The sequence below is a fragment of the Alosa alosa genome, chromosome 8, assembly GCF_017589495.1.
Source record: "Alosa alosa isolate M-15738 ecotype Scorff River chromosome 8, AALO_Geno_1.1, whole genome shotgun sequence".
NCBI lineage: Eukaryota > Metazoa > Chordata > Actinopteri > Clupeiformes > Clupeidae > Alosa > Alosa alosa.
The window spans coordinates 7,800,315-7,810,054 of NC_063196.1; the positions used below are offsets into that span (position 1 = coordinate 7,800,315).

A 9,740-nucleotide genomic window follows, 5' to 3' on the forward strand; every position below is an offset into this window, starting at 1 on the left:
GGTTCACATGTTCATCCATGACAGCGTTGTTTGCGTCCAAGAACGCATGCAATGTCGGGAAACACTGGAGCATATTACCACTCACACAGCCTGCCCAGAACCGTAGCTTCTTAATCATCGCTTGTATCTTGTTTTGTGTGTTAAACAAGGTAACACTGACTCCCTGCAGACCTAAATTTAATTCATTCAGAGCAGAAAATATGTCAGCCAGATAGGCTAAGCGAGCCTTTGCAAAAAAATCTCATCATGCAGGCTGGAGGACAAATGAAAGGGAGTATCTTCAAAAAATTGCTGAAGTTCATGTCGCAATTCAAAAAGCCTTGTCAACACCTTTCCTCGTGACAACCAACGCACCTCAGTGTGCAACAACAGTGCCTTATGTTCGCTGCCCATTGCATAACACCGCAAATAGCCTTGAATTTAGTGGACGAGCTTTAATAAAGTTCACCAGTTTCACAGCATCATTGAGGACTGCAAGTAAATCGCCAGGCATGTTTTTCGCTGCAAGGGCCTCCCTGTGAACACTGCAATGTAACCAGAGAATGCTTGGACAGACTTTCCTGATATGCGCTACAAGCCCTGTGTGCTTTCCTGTCATGGCCTTGGCACCGTCCGTGCATATTCCCACACAGCGTGTCCAGTCAATTCCATTGGACGTCATAAATGAATCAATTAAATCAAATATTTTTTCCGTTGTCCGTGCAAGGGGCTTACAGAACAAAAAATCTCCATGCACCGTGGCTTCAAAAAGGTAACGGATGTAGGCTACACCAATAAATTGGCCAGATTTGCTACATCGGTGGACTCATCTACTTGGAGAGACTAAAATTCGCTCTCTTTCACGCGAGTGACTAACGTAGTCAGGATCTGCTCGGACATTGTATCGATGCAACGAGACACAGTGTTGGACACTGGGATAATGTCCAACCTTTTTGCTTCTCTCTCTCCCATCATACATATAACCATGTCTTTGGCCATTGGTACGCTAAGCACACGTCTTCAACGAGAGTGTGTTGGAGCCCCTTTTTTGCTATTCTGTAGCTGGCAAGATAAGACGCCCGTAATGCATAGTTAGTAGTAGTAGACTGATTTGAATGGCGTTGTAGCTGTTTCTGGCTGTTTTTTAACTCCTCCAATTTTGATTGAAAAAATGTGAGTGGTTTTTCAGTGAAACTGGGATGCTTAGTGTGGAGGTGACGACGAAGATGAGATGGTTTCAGTGAGTGATTAGACAGCACCTCACTGCAAACCACACACTGTGGCTTGGGGCATTCTGACTCTCCAATCCATGTGAAGCCTAGGCCTAGATATGCCTCATCATACTTTCGTTTTCTTTGTTTAGTTTCTGTCTCGTCCGTTCTTTTATCCCCCTGACCTCCACATCTTCCTTCATCATTCTGCCACATCCCATCATTACCTGTCTCCTGCTCTATTTCTCTCGCTTCACCTCTTGTCTCCTCTATTTCTCTCGCTTCTCCTCTTTGATCATTTTTATTAGGTCTTTTGGACAGTGTCCCTGTTTTAAGCCAGTTGTCCATGCTTGCGTATAGCCTACACTTCCACGTCCACGAAAACTAGGCTTGTCGCGCCAGATATTTTGGCTGCATGCCCACAGGAAATCACGTGCATTTGTTATTTTTTTAATGAAAACATAGCCTACTATGGAGTTCACAAATGATTTCCTTTATTTTCACGTTTCCATACAATTAATACCAGATTCAAAATTTATTTATGAATGAATTAGATACGATTTTAAAAAGTTCATTTTTAACACCTTTCCGCCATTGCCCTTTTCATCTACGCGTACCACAGTTTGGGAATCCCTGCACTAGAAGATGGGACAAATTGCACAACTAATGTTCTACTGCAATCTAGTGGGATCAGGTGAAATCACCTCGCAACTATTTTTTTTATTGACCATACTTATTACAGTAAAGTCGCCATTCAACTGACAATTACTAACTTGTGTACACAAGGAATCAGCTGCTTGCAATACGACGGAATGCTGGTAGGGTTCACGTAAACATCCCGGAGGAGCTGTGGTGCTTTCGGGGGTGCAGAGCGGGAGTTAAAGTGAGGACTAGGCGTCGGGAGAAGAAGTGGCAACACAAGCCCCCAGTTCCTTCGATGGTTATGGGAAACGTGAACTCACTGACCAACAAGACTGACGAACTGGCTGCCCTGGTAAGAAATCAGAAACTGTACAGGGATTGTAGTTTGCTATGCTTTACGGAGACGTGGCTAACAAGCCATATCCCCCCACCTAACGTTGAGCTGCCCGGCTTCAGTGTAGCTCGTTTGGACAGAGACAATAAACTTTCTGGCAAAAAAAGGGAGGCGGACTGGTGCTATACACAAACAATAGATTAGACTGTATGCTGTAAGGATGTGGAGTTACTAGCGGTCAGTCTACGACCATACTAGATGCCGAGGGAGTTCTCGCACGCCGTTGTCTGTGTCTACGTTCCGCCTCAAACACTCCCGGACACAGCGTGTGACGTCATTCACTCTACAGTCGCTTGGCTCCAAACTCAGCACAGTAACGCCTTCTTTGCGATCTCTGGTGACTTCAACCACGTTACACTGGATTCCACCCTCACAAACTTTTACCAGTTTGTTGACTGCCCAACTAGGAAAAACAGGACAATAGATCTCATGTATGCAAACGTGAGGGATGCTTACAGTGCCACCCCCCTTCCCCCACTGGGGAAGTCGGACCATAACCTCATTCATCTTCAGCTATTGTACAAGCCAACAGTTCAGAGGCTACCAGTTGCCACGCGCACCTTCAGGAAGTGGACACCGGAAGCGGATGAGGCTTTGAAAGACTGCTTTGAGTCCACTGACTGGAGTGTGCTACTGAATGGAGAGGACTTAGAGGAGGTCACACATTGCACTACTGACTATCTGAACTTCTGGACATTGTTGTTCCCACAAGGACTGTACGCTGCTATCCAAATAACAAGCCTTGGATAACCAGTAATGTCAAGACCCTTCTCAATAGGAAAAAGATGGCGTTTAAGGAGGGGGACATGGCAGAGCTGAGGCGAGTACAGGGGGAACTCAAGAATAAGCTGAAAGAGGCTAAGGAGGACTACAGAAGGAAGATGGAACAGAAGCTGCAAGATAACAACATGAAGGAGGTGTGGGACTGAATGAAATCAATCACTGGCCTTAAGAAGAGCAGCAGCTCTGTGGAGGGAGACCTGGACAGGGCGAACCAGCTGAACCACTTTTACAACAGGTTCGATTGCCCATCCCCCAGCCCCCACCCCACCTCATTACCAGTGCAACACTCACCCCCATCATCACTGGATATTGCACCCCTCCCCCACATGGCGACCATGAACAACGAGGTGACAACGACCTCAGTCAACAGCCATCAGACACACAGACCCCAGATGCTGCCCCCCTCCCCTCCCCCCTCCTCCATCATCACTGCTGATCAGGCTATCGCACCTCTCCCCCACATGGTGACCACGAGTAGTGCGGCAACAATGGCTTCAGCCAACGGCCATCAGTCTCTAGCCACACGACATCCCTCTCAGAAGCACCCCTCCTCCTCCTCACCCTCCACTCCCCTCACCCCCCCCATCTTACAGCTGATCAAGTAAGTTGTAAATCTTTTAAAAAAAACTCATCCTCGTAAGGCAGCCGGGCCTGACAGACTGTGTCCAAGGCTGTTCAAGGCCTGTGCTGCTGAACTGGGGGAGCCACTGAAGCACATCTTCAACTGGAGTCTACGTCTCGGACAAGTTCCAACACTGTGGAAGACATCATGTCTCACCCCCGTCCCCAAGAAACCACACCCCAGTGAGCTTAATGACTTCAGGCCTGTCGCTCTAACATCACATGTGATGAAAACAATGGAGCGACTGGTCTTAGGTATGCTCAGACCCCAGGTACGCCATGCACTAGACCCGTTACAGTTTGCATACCAGGAGAAAGTGGGCGTGGACGATGCCATCACTTATCTTTTACAGGGGACACATTCTCACCTAGGGGTCATTCCTCCATATTGATGCACCATTGACATCAATATGTTTTGTATTGAGCTACCACAGGTTACTCTATACAACCACAGGTGGCAGTGTGGTGACTCTATATAAAACATATTGATGTCAATGGGACATTTTGCCCATGTTCAGGGTGGAAAATAAAAAAGAAAGATTTGCATAAGACAAGTCAAATTGGTGTTTTCAAAAAGAAGGGATCATGGAGAATAAAGAAAAAAAGATTTTAAAAATCTTTGTATATTCCCACAAGGTGTTTAGGTGCTCTGAAAATGAGAACCAAAATGATTTTTTAGACTTGTAAGGTCTGCTGTTCAGACCCTGAAATGATTTATTTTCTGTTCATTGTTTTTTGTGAGAGTGTTTCTATTTATCTCAGTAAGGAAAATAAATCAAGAGCCTATGTTGAGTACAAATATGTCTTCTGAAGGCTTAAACAGAGCCCAGCCAAAAACTCCAATAAAATTTGTATCAACTTTGAGGGACAGCTATGACCATGCAGGATTATACAGACCAAACGTGACGATTTTGCTACATACTATTCCTATTTATGTACCAGCATGCACAATTTGAGCCTCCTACATGGTTTAGTTCTTGCGCTGTGGGCTTGTGAACTTTGACAAAAAAAAAAAGAGGCCGAGCAAAATCGACACCCCCTCCCCCTGTAAAACTGGCTGTATCTTGGAAAGTATTGATCTTACATAAGAGTAATTTTACAGTGTGTCTCCTGGGTAACATAGGTACACCTGGTAATTTTTTCAGAATTTTTTGAGACCTAAGTGCGTGGGCCCTGGTTGAACTAACGTGGAATGACCCCTAGACAAGGGGAAAAGTGCTGTGAGAATCACATTCTTTGACTTCTCAAGTGCTTTTAACACCATCCAACCCCTCAGACTGGGAGACAAGCTCTTGCAGATGGGTGTGGACGCTCACCTGGTAACCTGGATTACAGATTACCTGACCGAGCGACCACAGTTCATCAGACTAAAGAGAACTGCCTCTCTGACACTGTGATCAGCAGCACCGGAGCGCCACAGGGAACTGTGCTCTCTCCAGTCCTGTTCACCCTGTACACATCTGACTTCTGCTACAACGCCGAGTCATGCCACATGCAGAAGTTTTCTGATGATACTGCAATTGTGGGGTGTATCAGGGACGAGCAAGAGGAGGAGTACAGGAGCCTGGTGGAGGACTTTGTGCAGTGGTGCAAACTCAATCACCTTCAACTAAACACTTCAAAGACCAAGGAGATGGTGGTGGATTTCCGCAGGTCTAAGCCCGCTCTGCTACCAGTCTCCATTGATGGGGTCAATGTGGAGGTGGTAAGCACCTACAAGTATCTGGGTCTCCACCTGGACAATAAACTGGACTGGTCAGCCAACACTGATGCACTCTACAAGAAAGGACAGAGCAGGCTGTACTTCCTGAGGAGGCTGCGGTCCTTCAATGTGTGCAGCAAGCTCCTCAGGATGTTCTATCAGTCTGTTGTGGCCAGCGCCCTCTTCTATGCAGTGGAATGCTGGGGAGGAAGCACAAAGAAGAAGGATCTTGAGGCGACTTGACAGGCTGGTAAGGAAGGCTGGCTCTGTAGTGGGAGCTGAACTGGAGTGCATCACTTCAATATCTGACAAAAGGACCCTAAACAAACTGATCAACATCTTGGACAATGAATGTCATCCGCTCTACAGCACTATCAAAAACCAAAAGAGCTTGATCAGCTGGAGACTTCGCTCACTGCCATGCACAACTGAAAGGCTGAGGAAGTCATTTGTTCCTAGGGCCATTGAACTGTTCAATGCCTCACTAAAGGGAAGAGGAGAGATAGGCTTCTCTGCTTAGTCTGTCTGCCTCTCCAACCTCTCCATGTTTGAGTAATGACTGCCCACCACTGCTTTACTACTGTTTTACTACTGTTTTACTAATGTACACAGCCTAATGTGTTCACTACTGTTTTACTGCTATACTGTTTTTCATGCTATATTAGCACACATGATCAATGGCTGCGGTCAGGCTTCTGCTACAATACTGAATGAATAAATGGCTATAACCCTATTACCTCAACCTGTTCTTGCACTGAAATAGTTTTTTATTTTACCTTGTCTACATTATACCTTACTCTCCTATTTGTCCATATTATTTATGCTGGTCTCTAGACCTTACTCTTGCACTGTTGCACTGTTGGACTAATGTTGGACTACTTTTTGCACCTTCACCATGACACTCACTCTCTTGAGCACCTTGCCATGCACACATAACTAAGGACTATAGTTGGACTACTGTTTGCACCCTCACCATGATACTCACTCCCTTTAGCACCTTACCAGTCCCGGCCCTGTCACTACAAGCGTCCTATGCTTGATCACCCTCAAGCACTTCTTTCTTAATTTCATTTATATAGTGTATTTAGTATTTAGTTTTGTTAGTTTTCTTATCTTTCTTATCTTCTACTGTCTTTATTGTACAGTGGAGTTTAGTTATATGTTTATACTTATACTTATGTTTACCATTGCTGCTGTAAGTGCATGTTGTGTGTGATGTCTGTATGCTACTGAGACCCTTGAATTTCCCCTTGGGGATCAATAAAGTATCTATCTATCTATCATCTATCTATCTATCTAATTACATTTGTTCCAGACTCATATAGTTAATTTTGTGTCCCACAAACTTTTTATATCGATAAGTAACCTAATTACAAAGCATGCCTTCAAAATAATAATAATAATTTAAAAATAGACACTGGACAAAAGAGCAATAAATAAGACGAGAACCCAAGAGGGAAACAACGCTGTGATATGATTGATATGAGGGCAGGCAGCCCTGACGCGCGAACCAGTTCGACCGGGTGGACATCATAGTAGATATATAGCAGTGTTATACTGCCATCTACTGACATCTAGGTCCACATGAATAAGAAGGAAAATAGGAGAAATACTATCCAAAAATATAAAACCAAATAAACATAGCCTTCTCTAAAACGTTGGTGACGTGAGGATTTATCCGAAACCAATTGACGGGCCCACTTATTAGAAGTAAATAACCACAACAACAACAACAAAAAACATACAGGGAAACATAATTTCATTAAAGCAACACCAAAGAACTTTTCCTCTGTCAAACGCACTATATGTTTATCCAGCACCGGCTTTGCAAATAACAATGTCCACAGACAAGGTAGAATATGTTGCATGATTTTATGAAAGTACGATGTATTGCGACTTCAGATGCAAGTCAAATTTGTAGTTTCTTATGTCTCATTCCATCGAACTACAGATCTGCTACCCGATCTGGGTAAACTTACATAGTGCGGTTATAGCCGATAGAGGGCCGCGAAGCGAATGCAGAAGTGCCGTTCACCCTGTTACGAGTTGATGAACCACTGAAACGATTTTGGAAACATTATTTTAAGGTGCAAAAAACTCTTTGGTGTTGCTTTAAAATTCACAACAGGACCGAATGTCTATTGCATTGCCTGCAATAAAACAATTTGATAGGCTACATGGTTTGTAGTTTGCAATACGTCGTCGCTTATTTTCCTTGCTTTACACATAGACTGTACATGGTGTGTTTTGAACTGCAACTGACACGACTGAAGTTTATAACTTAGGTATAAACTTTAAAGACTTTATGGGCCTGCGTTATCTATTGTGGTAATTACGCTTTTCGAGACTCTCGGGGAGATCCTTCGGAGGAAGAGTAGGTTATGGATGAACCATAATCACTCAATAGGGTGTCACACTGTCGATATAAGGCTACGACGCATGTATGGTTTTCTCGCAACCTGTCAAATAATTACGTGCAAATGTCTAAAAAGAAACATGTATTTAAAATGTTCTTGTTGGAAAGACCCTGCTAAGCCTTCATTTAGATGTTTCGCTCCCCCTAAACCATGAATTGGAAGCGTCCATTGACAACCGAGTTGGACCGTCCGAGGTGTCACATCACAAACGGAGTTGAGGCGGTGGCATGACGCTTAAATGCGTAGGATGGACACTATCCGCATAATGCATCATAAGTAAAACTTTAAACTTCAAACTTCGATCATGAATGCACTGGAATAACAGCAACAGGTTAATTGCACATGAGAGCACATTATAGATTAGCGAAACCTATTCCTCACGCGTTCTACGCAGCAAATGGCTAGTTTAATCAACTGTTTGGTGCTTTAAGAAGCAGGCTGCATAACGAATAGTGACATTACATTAACTCCAATAAGAAAGCTCTTGGAATAAATTTAAATTTGGACAGGATCTTTGAGTGAACGCTTCCTCAGCACGAATAACGGTCATCATTTCAAGATCATCAGCTTATCTGTAAGTTTGTTTCTTTGGGGTTTCTTTTGAATACACAAACCGCCAACATATGTGATTTTATTTAACTTGAAGGCTAGTGTAGCCTACGTTTATGGAACGTGAGTTATGCTACAGTTAAAGAAATGTTTATGTTTTACGCGAAACCGGAAACTTTCCCGTTTGTGAAATAAATAGCCTAGGGGCTACTGTCGTTTTTAACCACACGAGGCGTTCCTACAGTTTTGTAGTCTTCGCAAATATATATATATGTATATTTACAGTGTGGCAATTAAACTGTATTGTGGCCCGATATGGTTGTTGGAGTTTTATTCAGCAAGGGGAAACGTAGGTGTGGCATGGGCACAGGTTTTGGGTGAAAATAAGCATTTTTTATGTAATTTGTATGTCCGTCAAATCACTCGCCATAACTGTGAAAAGCGGAACCAGCGCGTTTTCTTCTTTTTAACAATTTCAGACAGCCTTATTTATGGGTGTGGTTCATAATAGTTATGTTCATGAGTGTAGAATATTATTTGTTTTCCGTGACTTAGTGCCACCAAGCTGTGTGTATAAAGGGGAACCCCTTTAGTGACATTGTGAAGGGGATAGGGGTGTGTCCTGGTCCACTGCCTCAGAATTACTGAATCACTCCCTGCTGTTTCCAGAAACTTCACTTCTGCCAAGACATGCCTTTCTTAAACCTCTTTTCACTCACACTGCCACGTACAGCTGCTACTAATAGTTCATCTGACACAGTCAAGCTGGAGCAAGACTGCCAATCATCCTGACCCTGTCAGTATTGTTCCTCTGGGCCTAAACATGATCTATCTGTGTCCAGTTAAGCCCATTCTAATGAGTGCACAGACCGCTCAAATAATATTTTCTCGTCTTGGGAATTAGGGAAGGAAAATGCACATCGGTTGACCCTCTGACCTGGCGCCAGGAACAGCCGCAGCAGAATATTGTTGTGGGAAAAAATTCCCAGAATGCTTCGAGCACTGAACGGGCTTGTGTTTGTTTTCACTGGAAGCTTCTGGTTGATTTGAGCAGAAGAAAGACTTAGGCGGCCAGCTCCCTCTGGCCGCCAGGCTGTAGACTCTGGCCAGAGAGCTCTGTAGGGCTTTAGCCTCTGGGAACCAAGACTGGCATGGAGCTGGGCCTTATCCAGCCTGGACTTGGGCCCCATGAACACACAGAGCAGCTGCCATCTGTCACTGATAGGCCTTTTCCACCAACAGGGAACCAGCTCTCTTCTGGTTCAAGCTCATGAACTGTTCAAGATGTTGGACCGATCGGAGCATTTTGGCTAAAAATAAATCGTTTCGGAATTTGAGAAGTTTGGAGCTGGCACCAAGAATAGTTATTGTTTCCTGCATGTGAATTGGATTGGTTGTGTCATTCTACAGTTTAGGTATGCCTGCAACACTCTTATATCCTT

General features: G+C 44.1%; 1 protein-coding gene across 3 annotated transcripts in view; it reads left to right on the forward strand.

Annotated features, from left to right (window-relative positions):
* The first annotated feature begins 1,866 nt into the window (after positions 1 to 1,866).
* hpcal1 (hippocalcin-like 1) overlaps positions 1,867 to 9,740 on the forward strand; it is a 16,786-nt gene continuing 8,912 nt past the window's right edge. For 2 of the 3 annotated variants that reach the window (XM_048251314.1, XM_048251313.1), the window contains exon 1: positions 7,950 to 8,323. The gene's annotated coding sequence lies outside the window, so the exon portion shown is untranslated. Of the gene's footprint in view, positions 2,185 to 7,949; positions 8,324 to 9,740 lie in introns of those variants that run through there. The other variant, XM_048251315.1, reaches the window with a different exon arrangement.